The sequence below is a fragment of the Diadema setosum genome, chromosome 19 (genome assembly GCF_964275005.1).
Source record: "Diadema setosum chromosome 19, eeDiaSeto1, whole genome shotgun sequence".
NCBI lineage: Eukaryota > Metazoa > Echinodermata > Echinoidea > Diadematoida > Diadematidae > Diadema > Diadema setosum.
In genome coordinates this window covers 19,469,808-19,486,492 of record NC_092703.1, presented here as the reverse complement: position 1 = coordinate 19,486,492, position 16,685 = coordinate 19,469,808, and the positions used below count along the sequence as shown (strand labels likewise).

General features: G+C 36.8%; 1 protein-coding gene across 1 annotated transcript in view; it reads left to right on the top strand.

Annotated features, from left to right (window-relative positions):
* LOC140242655 (transmembrane protein 135-like) overlaps positions 1 to 16,685 on the top strand; it is a 60,871-nt gene that overhangs the window by 33,284 nt on the left and 10,902 nt on the right. The gene's annotated exons all lie outside the window — the stretch shown is intronic.

Here is a 16,685-nt window from a genome sequence, read left to right as displayed (position 1 = left end):
ATTATGATTTTTGATGACCCAAATGGGCCATGTCCCCCAAAAAGTTAGTGTTAAAAGTCTTGTACAATGGCATTTTCTAATAGAAATGATGTTTTATGTTGATGTCTTCTCTCTCCCATAATTCATGTGTCTTTGGTTTTTACACTTTTGCAATAATCTTTGATATTATTTAAAGGGGAAGGCTAGTACACCTTGTAACTGATCAGTGGGAATCAGTGGAAATGCTGGGAGATGATTGTTCCAATCCTTATGGGATTCATTCAAGAGTTCATTGTATATCTATTGTTGTGTGAAAATGATTTGCTTCAGAATGGTCTCATATTCAAGTAATGTGCAGTTTAATGCTTCCAGGTTAGCGTCCCTGGTCAGTGACGGAGCATTAATCTGCACATTACTTGAATATGAGACCGTTCTGAAGCAAATCATTTTCACACAACAATAGATATACAATGAACTCTTGAATGAATCCCATAAGGATTGGAACAATCATCTCCCAGCATTTCCACTGATTCCCACTGATCAGTTACTAGCCTTCCCCTTTAACCCTTTTTGTGCCAATAACTTTAGACATTGCATAAAATGGGAAGAGATTTTTTGTACTAATCACCACTCAAAACACACAAAAGTTAAGCTTTATATTTCATTTCAGTAACTGAAGTTTAGGGAAGGTATGCGTGCATGAGTATTGGGGCCTCTGAGACAGTAACATAATTACCTCCGCCAAGGGGGGAGGTTATGTTTTCGTTACCATTGGTTTGTTTGTTAGTTAGTTCGTTCGTTTGTCCGTGTGCAAAATAACTCAAAAAGTAGTCAATGGAATGGGATGAAACTTGCAGGAAAGGCTGAGAATGACACAAGTAACAAACGATTAACTTTTGGTAGTAATCCGAGAATTTTGGGGGAATTTATGAAGGATTTTTGATATTTTGGCAGGTAGGGTTAATGAACTTGGGACTTCAGGCTGCGCGTATTTGAGGTTTGCATGCGCGCAGTAAAGTGCGTGCTCCACTTTCTGCTAGGGTGAGGCGCGCCGCGCAGCTGAGGGTTTATGACGTAACAAAGGCTTCTATATTGGGAAATCAGGTGACTCTCAGCACACAATGCTGTAAGTACGTATGGGTGGAAATCACTATATCTCTATGGAAAAACATAACAAGATCAGTGGGACGGTGGAAATGAGCTGCATACTTGGCGGAGGTCTGCGCTCTCAGAGTGCTTCTCTAGTTACTTCATGTAATTTTGATAAAGCATTTGTTACCAATAGCCCCGGTTTGTTTGGTTTAATGTGTATTTTTTTGTATGTCAAGTCATACCACAGGATGATTCCACATTATAACTGGCTTTTTTTCACATTGTGATTTTATTGGAACTTCTACGATTGTGTTTATTTGACTTTATTTCATTTCTCAAAGTCAACTTGAACATTGAAAAGCATTTCACCTATGAGAGGACTACTTGTTACAGTCTTCTTCCCTACCCATCCTATGAAAGCAAGACATCACAGTTACTATCTTGTATCTTGTCAGTGGTACTAATGGAGATAGAAAAGAGTGTCTGGAGAACCCTGGTCATCAAATAAATATGACACAGTCCGCTGGTTATAGGAAGAGACAACATCACATCAAATGTTATCATTGCAATGTGATAAAACTTTATGGCTATGAGCTTGCTATTTTTATGGGTCAGGTAGTCTATCCTTCTTAGCTTAATGTTGACATGGTGCACATGAGACAAATTTTGAATACCTGGACTCAATCTAGTGGCTGTGAGTCATCATCTTGTGGAAGTCTGACTGCTAGAAAGTTACATTTTAGGTTTAAACCACATTGTAACAAAAACACAAGCACACACATATTCACACACAGTTCTCAGTGACTGCTCATCATAGAGAACTTTTACATGATGTTTTCTTTCCCATGCATTTGTATAATTTGACAGGTTGTCATCTGATGTTTGAAGGAAGTAATCTTAAATTTTAAGGGAGTCAATCTATTATGTGTTAATGCTTGTATGTTGTATGCTGTCAAATTGTTAAACAAGTAGGACAAACAGATTTTAGAGTGATGTGCAAAGTATGCTCTCTCAGAAAGGATCTAGTTTGTTAATTTCTTTGATAAGTTATCTATCTAAGAAACAAGAACTGACACAGTAAAATACTTTATTCATATGGACGAACCAAGTGATAATTGGCTGTACTGCTGGAAATTGTGATCAAACTGTGCACAGAATGTTCACACATACCGCTATGATGGCTGTGATGATAGTTTCAAATATGAGTTTGAATCCCAGCATGTACAGTAGGTTGTGTTTCTCTCTGTGATTTTTGCCATATCTTTGATATCAGCAGAATTCATGTCATCAGATATCATCCGTCATAGAGTCGACAGTTTCCTGAAGGCATTTAGCAGCTCATCTCATATATAGCTGGGCTTCAGTCAGAGATTCAATGATGACTCGACAGAAGGCAGCATCAATCCTATTACTGTTCTGCCCATCTTGAAATTCTCTCACTGGTAATCACTCCATTACCAATTCTCAACAATCACTAGATGTCATCCTGTCCTGTCGTATGCTCTGGCTTTTTTGCCCATTGCAAAAATTTATGCAGACAAAAACTCTGCTATTTCTGTTTGAACTGTTAAGTTGGAAGAGTTTGTTTTGGAGATTTTGAAGGACAGTGGTTGGAAGGAAGGGCTGATTTGCGGCTTGAAAGGCAAAATGCTATGATGTGTTGAGTGACTCATGCAGAGTTTGACTTACGGCTCCTCCCAATAACAGGTAGTGATTCTTGCTAATATTCATAGAAGTAGAACAAGACTTCTAAATCTCACATGCACTCAGGTAGCTATACACACACTGTGCATACCACTTGCTGTGTGAACAACTTTGTATGATTCACTATGAAAAGTGGATTTTTTTCATCACTGTAAATACCCTGCAGTATTATGCTACAACTCTACCTTCAGCGTGATTAAATTAATACAATAAAGTCAAAAATAGAATGACAGAACTCACTGGCCGATCCATTTTTTTTTTTTTTTTGGTAACAAAAGAAATACAAAGAAAAAATGGAGGGTTGCGTGCCCCCCCCCCCTTTTTTTACAAAGATCCTGGATCCGCCCCTGGAACTCAATGTAAAGAATATTTATATAATATTGGATGGCCTTGAGATTAATACAAGGAAATATTGGACGAGCTATGCACAAATATTGGACGAGTCGAAGACGAGTCCAATATTTTTCTTAGCGAGTCCAATATTTCCTTGTATTAATCGAAAATAGGACATTCAATATCATCATTATTATCCTACAGAGGATATTAGCAAAGAATGTTTTCATTTTGGCCTACCCTTTCTGTCTCCGACTCCGAGTGCTGTTCCTACTGTGTAGTGATCCTGACATGGGGTATGGTACATGTACACTCTTCAGTGCAAGTTAATCCACTTCAGTCTCATGCTGATAAAACAGTGATCTATGTATCCAAGGTAGCCGTCCTGTTACTGTTAGACCAAGATCTAGCTAATTTAGACCAGAATTAGATGTATTTGTATCCGAGATCTGAGAAACAATCCACGTCACATCTACCGTAGATCGTGAAAGATCGAATTAGGCTACTACTAGTACTACCACAACTACTCCTACTGTGCTGTATATAACGTACTTGTACACACGTACGTACGTACATGTACAGTAACTGTAATATGCATATCGCGCATGCAAATGCAAGCGCAGCGGCGGCGGCCGGCTACTTTATATCGCGCGCGCGCGCGGGCTATCTAGCAGTAGCGCTGAGCATGCAGAGCTGCAGATCAATCGTCGCCTTGCGCCTGCATGCACAAAAAAATGCAACTTGTTTTCATCAAACCTATATTTAAATTCCTGTTATGACATTGATATTTTGAAAAATTGTGTGAAAAACAATTTCAACTAATTGATATATGAAATTTGTTTGCATAAACACAGAATTTTAGAAGAAACGATATTCTAGTTAATTCGTGATTGACCAATCACAGATGTTTTTACTTCTTATTTCAGGTCATCTCGTATATATCTCAACCAATCACCGTGCAGTTTATAAAAACTTTGGGGAATCCCCCTCTTGCCGTCCAATATTTTAAATATTGGTCGCCTCGGCAAAAAATATTGGTCGAGTTCAACAAACTTTCTAAGTGGGTCGGAGGTTGAGGAGGTTCGTCTACAAAATAACACTTGTATTTGGGCTCTAAAAATCCTCTGTATGGATAATAATATGGAATATTAAGTTCTCGCATGTTCCTCAAGTACCACAACCATTTGCCATCATATCTTATCATATCTTGCCATCATACCTGTTTAGAGTCCCCTCTATCTAGATAACCTCTAAGTGGTATAACTGAGGCAACGCAGCATATCAAACACAGTCAAAAAATGATAATAATGATAATAATGACGAAACAGAGAGAGTAATAATATTTGCCCACTTTGGTTGTTATATTATCACAAAATGCAAATTATGCAAGCATTTCCACACCACAAAATATTCAACACTTATGCATTGAATTGCAGCAGGGAAGCCTTCATCAAGATGTAAGGGAATTACAAATATGTGGCAAATACTTTATCATGAAGATACTATCTGCAGAAGTTCATGACTTTTAGTTTTTGAATGTTTATGTCACTTACAATTTCAATTGAAACACTGTTTTGTGGTTTGATAAATGCATAATGCATGGATAATATCATTGTGATTGTGCATCAGCTACTCAGAAACTTGAGAAAATACTATGATCGTAGCTGTTCTTCTTGACACCCAAAGAAGAGATCGTTTGAAGGGATTTTCATAACAGAAATAATTTCCCATTTCCATTCCACAATCATTGTTGAGTATGGTGTATTTAGTGCTCTTCTGCTTTCACATTTCCGCCTGCCCACATGCCAAGTGTGAGGTGGTAACAGTTGGTCAGGTGTGAAATTGACCCTTTGCTCAGGAAGGTTTGCCACATGTCAAACACATGTCTTAGCTGGGGTTATGTCATTAAAGACTTTCTGGAATTTTGTGGTGAAGTGGTAATATATATTAAAAAACACATCCTATGCTGGCTGATATAATGAAATTAAAGGGGAAAAAATGCCAATAGAATAGTAACACTTAACCGACACATGATAGATTCAATGTAGTGAGTAAGCACTACATGGAGCAACTGTCAATATCTTGGGACAATTTCAATTGCATATGCATTGCAATTTCATATGCCTTTTGTCAGTGAGGATTTGTGCATAGGGTTGAAACTTTTTAAAGGACAAGTTCACCTTCATTAACATAAGGATTGAGAGAATGTAGCAATATTAGTAGAACACATCACTGAAAGTTTGAGGAAAATCGGACAATCCGTTCAAAAGTTATGAATTTTTGAAGTTTTTGTGCAGTCACCACTGGATGAGAAGACTACTGCAGTGTATGATGTCACATGCGTACAACAATATAAGGAAAATATAAAGAGAATTTCACAAAATGTCATCTTTTAAAGATAATAAAAAGTTTTGGTACAACTGTACCTCAAAAGTTTCCCTGAATTTCCGTGTTTCAGGTTAAAGTACCTTTCAAATAACTAACACTGTGAGACTTACTCGCCCCAAAGTGCTCTCATTTCTTAGCAATCATGCAAATAACTGCGACCAGCAGCCCCATACGCATAGCGTAATGGGGCTTCGCATTGTAGCATTCAGGATCATGACAGATTTAGTATCGCGGGTAAATATCAACTTAAAATCCAAAAAATTCTTCAATTTGAAGACTTACCAATTAAGCCGAAGTCTTGAAAACAGGCTTTGGGCAACGTTTGGTTCTGCCAATAGTCCCTTTCTGTTCGAATTGATGACTGAATGTGACTGTCGAGAGGACCTTGGGAGAGCTACATACACTGATTACTACGGCCAGCACATACGCACACATCACATGCAAACAAATTTCAAATCCACGAACGGATAAGATGTTTGTGTGCGCATGCGCTGGCCGTCAATTCAGTGTTCCCTTGACTCGTTACTCATTGCCTTTAGAAAGAGGCAAGTCAAGTGCTCTTCTATTATGCGAAAAAAGTGAAAATATGTTGAATTTTCTTTACATTTTCTTTATACTGTTGTACTCATATGACATCACAAGCCTTAGTAGTCTCCTCATCTAGCGGTTCCAACACAAAATTTTGAAAAATTCATAACTTTTGCATCGATTGTCCAATTTTCCTCAAACTTTCACTGATATGTTTTACTAATATTGCTGCATTCTCTTAATCCTTCTGTTAATGAAGGTGAACTTGTCCTTTAAATTGTCAGAGTGTGACAGCAAATGTTTGCAATCTTGTGAATGTTTTTGAGGTATTCTTGCATGTATACTGGTCCATAGTTTCATATCAACATTTGGGCAAAACTGCTTTTTTGAAAATCATTTTCTCAGTGACATACCAGGAGATGCTACATAATATTGCATAATGAATGTTTACATATTGAAAACATTTGCAAACATTCAGAGCTTATACTGGAGGTGCAGAAAACCAGGATTCAAACAGAACCTCCTGCTGAACTAATATGTCCGTTCCAGGTGACATGCTGAGAGACCTAAAATAAATGTGGCTGCTGTGTGGTATATTTCTGAATGAAAAGTGCGATGGAAGGCAAGATGTGGTTAACTCAATCAGACTCTTTCTGCAGTGGTCTGAACCAGATAACCGCTGTATTGGCTCTACTCACCAAACAAGTTGGGCCAGTGGGTTGTAATCTATGGGCTTTAGATTTCCTCTCTTGATGACAGAAATAATCAAGTAAAGGATTCCATTTTTTTTTTCCTTTTTGCTTGCCAATGGAATAAAAACATATGAAACTTTTGGCAGGTGAGGGAGGCAGGGGACTTCTGAGGAATTTATGTAAAACATAGAGATTGAGTTATTTGGAGGCTTGTTTGTTTGTGTTTTTTTTCAGAGTTTATTTGCACATTCTGTTAAATCTCAATAATTGACACGCTTCACCTAATGAAAGACTGATCTTAAGAACAACAGAAGAGAAAGATTTTGTGTTACCATGTCCATAATACATGTAGATATTTGGTTGTATACTGCTAGTAGCCAATGTGGATGTGTATGTAGTATGATAGTAGTGCTTTCTAAATCTATTAATTAATCGATCAGTGCACCATCATGCTTTCAGGTTGGCCCAAAATTATAATCGAACACTACTAATTCCAGAATAGACCATTTAATGGGTACAGTGGTAGAGCTAATAGTGAGCCTATGGGTCCAGAGCCTGTCCTTGGGCATTTTATGATGTTAATTTCCAATCCCTGTGTGCGCTGTGCACATACAGTCCCATCAGTTCACTCATATTTTACAGGATATATCTATATTTGTAGGGATAAATAAATGATTCATTGGCGCGCAGAGTGAGATAAAAGTCTGTGCTAGAGAGTGGCTTTTTATTGTCACCATCAGTGCCTCTCATGAAAAAAAAAAAAGAAAGCCTCGTAGACATGCATTGTCTTTACCTTGTCAATAGGCAAACCAGGGAAATGTACACTCACACCTCCCAGTGGAAACAGCTAAAGCTATGCATACCAAGTAAATTTCCCTGTTTTTATTAAGTTGAATTGTTATGTAGCTCCCTGTGGTCATGCAACAAAAGATGAAATATTCCTGTGCAAACCCTTGTATTGTTGTATCAAACTCATTTTTCTCTCCTGGATGGTCAACTATGGTCTTTTAAATCCATAATAGAGCTTACTCTTGACTTTGCAAGTTATATTTTCCCAGCTGAAACAACATAAATAGTAGTTTGAGTACATATTAAGTAGTCTAAAGTTCTTCTTAGATTTTGTCCAAGTAGATCTCTTCTGTCTGTTTTTATTGTACATGTCATTCAGATAAACGTGAGGTTTACAAATCCAGACCAGTAATCGCAGTTTGCCTGAACTGCCACATATAATAATCATCAGTGTTAGTCTAACCTGTGAAAGCTTCAGACTCCCCATACGGTTACTTAAATCTTGAAATCCTGCCAAGCTTTCCTCCTCCCCCACGTGGGTCTGAATGGACATGAATTCCCATCAATGTTTGCTGTAAGTAAGGAGGTATCCTACACCTCCTTACTATAAGTAAATAGCAAATCCTAATTAACCTCATATGTAACCTTCCTATTCAAAAGCACATAGTAAAGCTTGATATGGTTTTCAAAGCACATTTGCTCACATTTCAAGGCAATCTGATATGCTGAGTACCGGTAGACCTCCTCAGCACATCCTTTGTTTTGCCACCCAAGTTTTATTGTTTGTCATCCACAAAATGTTGTGGAGATCAAGATAGTGGACAGAATCAGGGGCAAAACATTCATTGGAGCTTAGAAGTCATTACCTAGCATCCTGACAAAGTATTTGACACATCACACAACCACCACAAAATGTCTTTGACAAATTTCTGGACCAAGTTCGAATTAATGGTCACAGACACTGCGACAAATTTGCTAGAATACATCAGATTTCAAGCAAATTTAAGGAAAGACTGCATATTTTTATGAAAAGATCTTCCCTTCCAACCTCGGGGTTAAAGATTTGTGCAACAGAAAAACAGACATACAGTAAAAATTAGCATCATTTTCTTGTCCATCAATATAACTGTTTTGAGGGAAAAAAGGCTGTTTTATTGATGAGTATCCATTGAAAATCTGACTATCCTCATAATTTTTTTTTCATCATTTTACCTCACTCCAATTGTTTACAGTACATTATTCCCGTGGTTCAGTATTCTAAAGGTTCATTTGGAAAAATAAAACTTTTTTCCTTGTTTGGAAAATGAAAAAAGTTTACTTATTCCTGAAGTGTGTTAATCAGATTACAAAAATAACTTCCATAATTCCGATGGTTCATTTGATAGTATGCATTTTTTTTTTTCATTGTCAGATTAATGAACTTTACTTCATTTTCAAACAAACATCTGGGTAGACAGAATATGTGTGTTTCATAATAATGAACCTTATTTCATTTTCAGATTAATGCACCTTCAGAATAATGAATATCACCCACTCAAACTCTCCCCAACAATATCCCAAATTAATTGATATGCATTAATTAGCTGTTTTGGCAAGTTTTTTTTTCGTTGCAAGTCCCCAGTGTTTTTGTGAGATGTTTTCATGTAGATAGTTCACATTTCCTGTGGTGGAAAAGGCAAGGTGTGGTCATCAAATGCTTGAAAATGATAAGAATGTCAAAACAAATAATCATTTGTACCATCACCCGCTGAAGTATACCTGGGACCCGTTTCATAAAAAGTTGATATGATAACAACTCTTGCTGGAATGTCAATTGTCATGGTAACACAAGAATGCAGCTTCCTGATTGGCTGTTGCTATGGGAAGTTGTCATTCCAGCAAGAGTTGACATCCTAACATCTTTTATGAAACGGGGCCCAGATGACACTGTCTTTGTGCTCTCAGGGTTGTGCTTAATTAAGATTCTGTGCAGATTTAAACTTGACTTTTCTTCTCAATTCGTTGAGGCCTGATATAAAGAGGAACATGTTATACTGTATAGATTTCGCAGGATTTTTATTTTCAAGAATTTTGTGAGTCGGGTGCCATTCAGGTATTTAAAAACCTGGAAAAGTATCAACTCTGATCCCAACATGAATGTGACATGCAGGCATACATTTCTCCATTCAGGACTGTACTCGACAATCGTGAATTTAACTACTTGTGAAATTCTCGAGAAGTCCCAATTCGCAAAAAAAAATAGACTTAAAATCTATGTTGTATATAGTAACAGATACCAAGGGGTGGCTGTTGGGAAAATGTTATAATATAATGAATTTGAAGTCCCCAAACCTATGTTTTTCTTTGTATTGTTTTCTGTTTGATGTCATTTTCATACTTTATCATCTTGACTGGCTGATGTGCATGTTAAAATTTGAAGCATTTTCTGATCAAATATGTTTACAGATCATCAACATGTAATGAGACAAAATTATGCATCTTGATATTAGTTTGTCTGCAAAAACCATTGGCTTTCCAAAACCCTCAAAGAGACAATCAATTATCATCAATCAATTGAAGCAAAGGTTGGTTGAAGTAGTCAGAGGGGTAAATTTCCGATCAGAGTCACCTGTCATGCCAGTCTGTCATCTCGTCTGAAACAATGTCCCATCCCCTTTTCCCTTCTGGGAGTCCAGTCATAACGTAGGAAATGTGGCTTGTTCCAGTAATGAGCAGGAAAGGTTGATTGCACAATGAACTCAATATTATGACAACTGTAGGGAGTTCACTGTACCAAACATCCCCTTCTTAAAGGTAGGGGATACCTTTTACAGACCTCCCAAAATGCAGCAAAACATTGAATATGAACCTCAGGGGACTTGTTTAGGCCACTGCTGAGAAATTTGGAAGTCAACAGTTATTTACAATTTGAATAATGCACAAAACTCAACTACTCAGTAGTTCTGTATGTCAGCCACACTTAAGCCTTTTTGTTGCAGTCTTCTGTATTTTTTATCTATAAACACAAATCTAAAAGTATAAGAGCTGATGTAATAACATATAGAGTGTGTGGCAAGAATGTATATAGAAATGTTTGTAAGTTTTGATGAACTTTCTTCACAAAATATACATGATGGACACACGCGCAGTGCATGGGTCTGCAAAGGTAGCCTAGTAATGTACTGGAATTTACGGTGAGCCCCGAAAAAAATTCAATTCAAAATCTAACGGTCAATAAAAATGTACTAAATGGTACCTTCCACTTTCAATACTTTATGGGAGTTTCTAAAATGATACTCTCTTCAACATACCACTGTATTTATACAACTCTTCATTTAAGGCATGCAAATGGGATTCCCTACCTTTAAAGGGTGTGTACAGTTCTGGTTGAGGTGAGGAATTAGATTTTAATGTTTTGCAAGATATTCAGAAACCATTCTATGAGATGTCAAAGAGCATGTAATTCTATGGGGTATCAAAAGTTTATTTGATGAAAATCGGTTTTGAAATGGCCGAGATATCAAAAAACAAGGTGAAACAAAGAGATCATAATAAAAGGCGTGGCCTGTCACCTTTTATTATTATCACTTTTTTTTTTTGGATATCTCAGCCATTTGAAAACCAATTTTCATCAAATAAACATTGAATCCTTCTTAAAAATTACATGCTCTTTCATATTTCATAAGAGGTTTCTCATTATCTCACTTAGGAATGTTCAAAACATGAATCCCCACCTCAACCAGTACTGTACAGTCCCTTTAAGAGTACAGTTCAACATTGCATTACCAAGTGTCATGAAAACAGATGTGACTCACCATGTGAAGTGCACTTTATTTGTTTGTTTTTCTTCTTTATTTTCTCGTTTGTTTTCTTTTGCCCTTCTTCTATGTTTCTTCCTGTTTATTCATGGTCTCTTTCCCCTGTTACTTCATTCATTTTCTTTGCTGTCTTTTCTTCCTTGTTTTTCTTACGTAACACTGTCTGCGATTTACTTTGCTCTCTTAATCCTCTTCCTCCATTCATTCTGTCTACAAATCTTTTGTATCTGAATGACATCTTTCATTCATCTGTAATACCCTCATTTCACTTATCACATGCCTGTATAATTTCCATTTATCGCCCTCTGTCTCCTAAGATAATAGTCAAATGAAAGATGTCTTTGGTAAAGAACACCATGGAAATGACAAATCCATCCAATCAGGAAGATGCTGTCAAATCTTAGGCAGTTCTAGATAGTGAAAGTGTGGATAGATACATAACAGAGTACATGATAAAGACAGGTCTACTTTCTTGGATATCATCAAAAGTTGGGCAATCATGATTAGGAAAGGTATTCAGTTTGACATCAATTACTCCAAGGACCTGAGAACAACCCATTCAAACTTACTGCACCTATTTCATGCTACTAGTTGTTTTCTATTAATTTACAATAGACATACAAACATGATTTGACATCATATTCTGTATCATCAAATCATTTTTCATGAATGACAGTGTATAGTTTCATCATTCTGTAAATGTAACTTTAGCCAAATATGCATTTCAGCAGATGCCTGAAACATTGTTGACTTCATCAAAGGCATTACAAAAAAGAATATTACATTTCCACTTATTTTGATATCATACTCTGCTTACCTTTTATTGCAGGGAAAATAGCATTCGTGATTCATACCTCTCAGGCAATAATAGTGTCAGGTTCACCATTCTAAACCTATTTGATATGATAGATACTTTTTTATGTGTAAGCTTATTCCTGAGGGATATTAAAGAGTTCCAAAAGTTTGTGTTTGTGCTCTGAGGAAATCACCAAAGGGATGAGAGCTAGGGTTACCAAAGTCACAACAACATGTCATCCTATATGATGATAACCCTACTCCCTATACAGGGAGATGCCACTATTAATGCCTTCTCTACATGGCTGATGGTAATGAACTAATCTAAGGGATTTCCTCACATGTGAAGGCATTTGACCACGGTTCATCCATCATTAATTCATATGGCCATAGTACCCCAGCTTCTTGATGAAGCTCTGTACCCTTATGAATGGAGCCATTGAACTTGATAGGGATACAATTAAATGGATGTGAGTTCTGTGTCGTGTTACCATGGTAACCATCATCTCGTGCTCAAGGCTGGCCCAATCTAGCCATGGCTTTCCTCATTAGGCCCGTTCACACACAAGGGAAGAAGTGAGATTTAAAAATCGATTTTCTTATCGCGATCAAAATTTCGAAGTTTTTTCCTGTGTGGACAGAAAAATTTCACTAATTTTCGCGATCCTAATCGCGATCCAACTCGCACTATTAGTGCAATTTTTCAGAATAATCGCAATTATTTTGCCAAGCGTCATGTGTGTGAGCGCGATCAAGATTCGAAAATCGGTATTTTTAATCCCATCGTTCGTAGCGCGTGAACGTCAACATTATTGGGACCGCGGGGTCAGTCTTCGCGCATGCGCAATTTGGCCACTGATCGTTCTCTCCTTGCTGCGAAGTGCGATTTTTCCTTGTGTATGAACGGTCGGGAAAAAAAATCGAAATTTGGATCGCGATTGTAATTTCAATTTTCGTTGTGTGTGCACGGGCATATTGTTGTGACCACAAGTTCTGAAACGCATGAACACTTTTGAGAAGCCTCCTCAGTTATGTATTGATCCATTTTCTCAGATTTCACAAAGGAAGAGTCATTTTAAACTGACATTAGTAAAAATTTGATCAAAATCCAATAAAAACAATCAATAGGAAATTGTGAGGTGATAACATTCAAGCTCACTCATTTACACATTTACATCAACCTTTCTAGAATTGTTTTACGAAAATTAGTGTATCATTAAAATTTTGTAACTGCTTTTACTTTTTATCCGATTTTGATCAGATTTTCACTGTTGTGCTTTCAAAAATTTCCTCTTTCTTTTCAAACAACTTTTAACTGGTCTGGAATTCCTCTTTAAGTACAATTCCACTCCATATCATCCACATTGACTTTATCAAACAGAGTATGATTAGACTCAAAGAATGTCGGGAAACTCATTGGAATCTGAAGTTTCTCAACTTTTCACAAAACAGTGATACTTGTCACATTCACAGTCAGCCAATTACATGGACTAATGATGTCAGTACTGAAGGGTTCCCATTGACCTGTGCACCAATCTTCACTAGATTTCCTCCTTTAAAAAGAAATAAAACTTGATAAGTAACGTCCCTCATGTCACATTAGTGTTTGATAATGTAGCAATGATTTTTGTTTTGTTTTGTTAGTGGAGTTGTATTTGTGAAATCATTGACCACAAACAAAATAGTGTAGTTTTTTATGTAAATACCAATTGGAAGTATGTGGGTTGATGGTACTGTTACCTCTTCTAATTCACATATACATGTAGTTACAAATATATCTTTTTTTTTTAATGAAAACATCTGTAGCAAACTTTCAATCCCCAAACTTTCTGATGTAATTGCTGTAATTGTAATGAAAGATCTACTATTGTGTTTAGGTTTCATTTTTTTTTCTGTGTTTATTGAAACCAACTTGAACATAGAGGGGAATTACCTTTCAATGGTAATTTTCATAAAAGAATCAGAATGGCAAAGTAGTTTTACAGACGATACATTGTCCCACATACCTTTAGCCATGCTGGAATCTTTGAGGGTACATTGTTAGTATTTCTCTTAAATATAGTATTTGTGTACCAATGGCTAGTCTCCAAGTAATGATACATCATGATCACCACTTACAGCGTTAGCAGGCATAAAAAAAGACTGAATTCAATACTACAATATCTCCGAAAATCAACTTTCACTACCAAAACTGCTGCTGATCTAGAATAGAAAGAGTTAATTAGTGTGCAACAAACAATGTGAACCACACAGTGAAATCTCTGCCAAACTGATATGACATGGGCATGAAAGAAAGAGACAGTGAAAAGAAAGAGTGACTTACCCCTGTTACTACTAGTCATGTTGTCAGCTGAGCCAAACTTCGAGCCAAATGATCTGCCAGCCCTGCCCTGGCCAGTTCCAACCTCCTTCCTTACCAATACTGTGAATGGCCTGGATGCCTAGCGTGAGGGGAAACCAATCTGTATGAATGAACCCACACTGCTGAGCGGAGTAAGAGAGCCGACTTACAGATGTAATACAGCTGTGACTTTGGGGGGGGGGGGGTGAAAGAGAGAAGAAAAAACTCTTACACTTTGTCAAAAGTACATGTGACTTATGTGTTTTGTCTAGATTGTGAAAGGGGAAAATAGAATGGAGTGCCAGAAACTATGTAGAGAGAGACTTGGGAGGAATACAAAGTAGGTTGGGTCATGCAGAAGAAGATTTTTTTGTGTATTGATCTACTCATGTGTACATATGAACAGACTGATTGTTTGATGAATGGGTGATGGCCAGACAGATAGGTGATATGATGAATATATAGATATACTTATAAATGAAGAGATAGATAGATGAAGAATAGATATATATCAATAGACATATAAGTAATGATGTGATTAATGTAGGCCCTATAGATTGGAAGACAAAGTGATGGGTAAAGATCATAGATAGTTCAAACCAGCAAAGTGTTCATTTTCAGGAATAGAAGGAAGACATTTGAAATGAAATTCATAAAGGATGATTATTAGATATGTACCTATCAATCAAGTGTCACATATTTTGCTATAAATGTGATTCTTGATTTTTGCTCAGTTGTGTATCAGTGAGAGAGACATGTTTTTGTGCTGCCAAGTGACCCTTTCTTATACAGCTGAAAAGGAAATGCAAATAAAAACCAAAGCTCTCTTTTTTCTTTAAACCTCTGTCCATCAATTTCTGCTTTTGATGACTTGGAGATACTTTAATTGTGGAAGAAACTGCAAGTTTCATCTTACTGCCAGCTCCAACGCAGTACAACATACATTGTGTAGCAATTTGACACTAAACCATGCATCTAAAACAGCATTGTCTGAAAGATGTACCATTTTTATCTCAAGTGACTGGCAGAAGGCTAAGACACTTTGTTTCAGTACCAACAGTGTCTTGTTACTGCTGAGGTGAGGGCAGCAAACAAAACATGTGAAGAAGAAAATGGATCAGCTATGTCACATCATGGAAGCATATGTGAACAGTTGCTCTAACATTTGTTGATGTTGTTCACTTTTACCTTAGTTTGTACAATGTTCACCTGGGCAGAAATATCAAAAGTTGCTATGAAGAACTTCCTTTGATATGATTCCTGTGTCATATCTCAGTTTGACTTTATCCTTCAGACCTTTGTGTCAGATATAAATTTAGCTGCAGTTTCCAGCGAATGTCATGACTCATTTAGTGTTTCTCCCATCAAACTTTGGATGACATGCTGCTCAAACTTAGTTTCATCAAATGTACATGGAGTGTGTTTGTAACATATTTCAGAAGGCATGTGTACAATGTGTTTATATGCACAAGGTATTGATATGCACATGCGATATATCAATATGTTTATATGCACATGGTATTGATATGCACATGCCTTCTGAAATATGTTACAAACACACCCCATGTAGATTTGATGAAACTGATTTTGAGCAGCATGTCATCCAAAGTTTGATGGGAGAAACACTAAATGATTTGTGACATTTACTGGAAACTCAAGTTAAATTTATCCTTGTGCATATAAACATACTGAAAAACAAGAAACATTCTCAGGATTAAACTTTCTCAAATTGTCCACCATGAAAAATAGCTACTATACTATACAGTACTATACGGCGTACGGTACTGTACTGGCATTCAGTGCATTGAGTAGACAAAATCTTTTGCGTGCTTTTTGCTAATGAATCTTGGCTCCTCGTGAAATATACTAAGGTTTCGTGCATGTGAAAATTTCTGATTTTGTAGTAAGCTGAAACAGAATCCTTTAACAGTCTGAGTTATGGGCCTTTTACACCAGTCCTACTCACTGGCAGAATCCAAAGCTCTGATTCCATTGCAATTTCCTTTTTCATTTTCACCAAGGTAGAGCAATGACTCATAAATGAATTAATGATATTTGTCAGAGAAACTCTTCACAGAGAAATGATTCCAAGGGTGCAAGTTTTCCAGTATACACAATGACATAATAATAACCACCAAGAGATGCTGCTGTACACTGTATGTAAATAGTCATGCCCTGTCTAGTATTTGTAGTTCTAAGGTTTCCATGACAACTAGAGGATCAAGGAGCCAGAGTTTGCTAACTTGA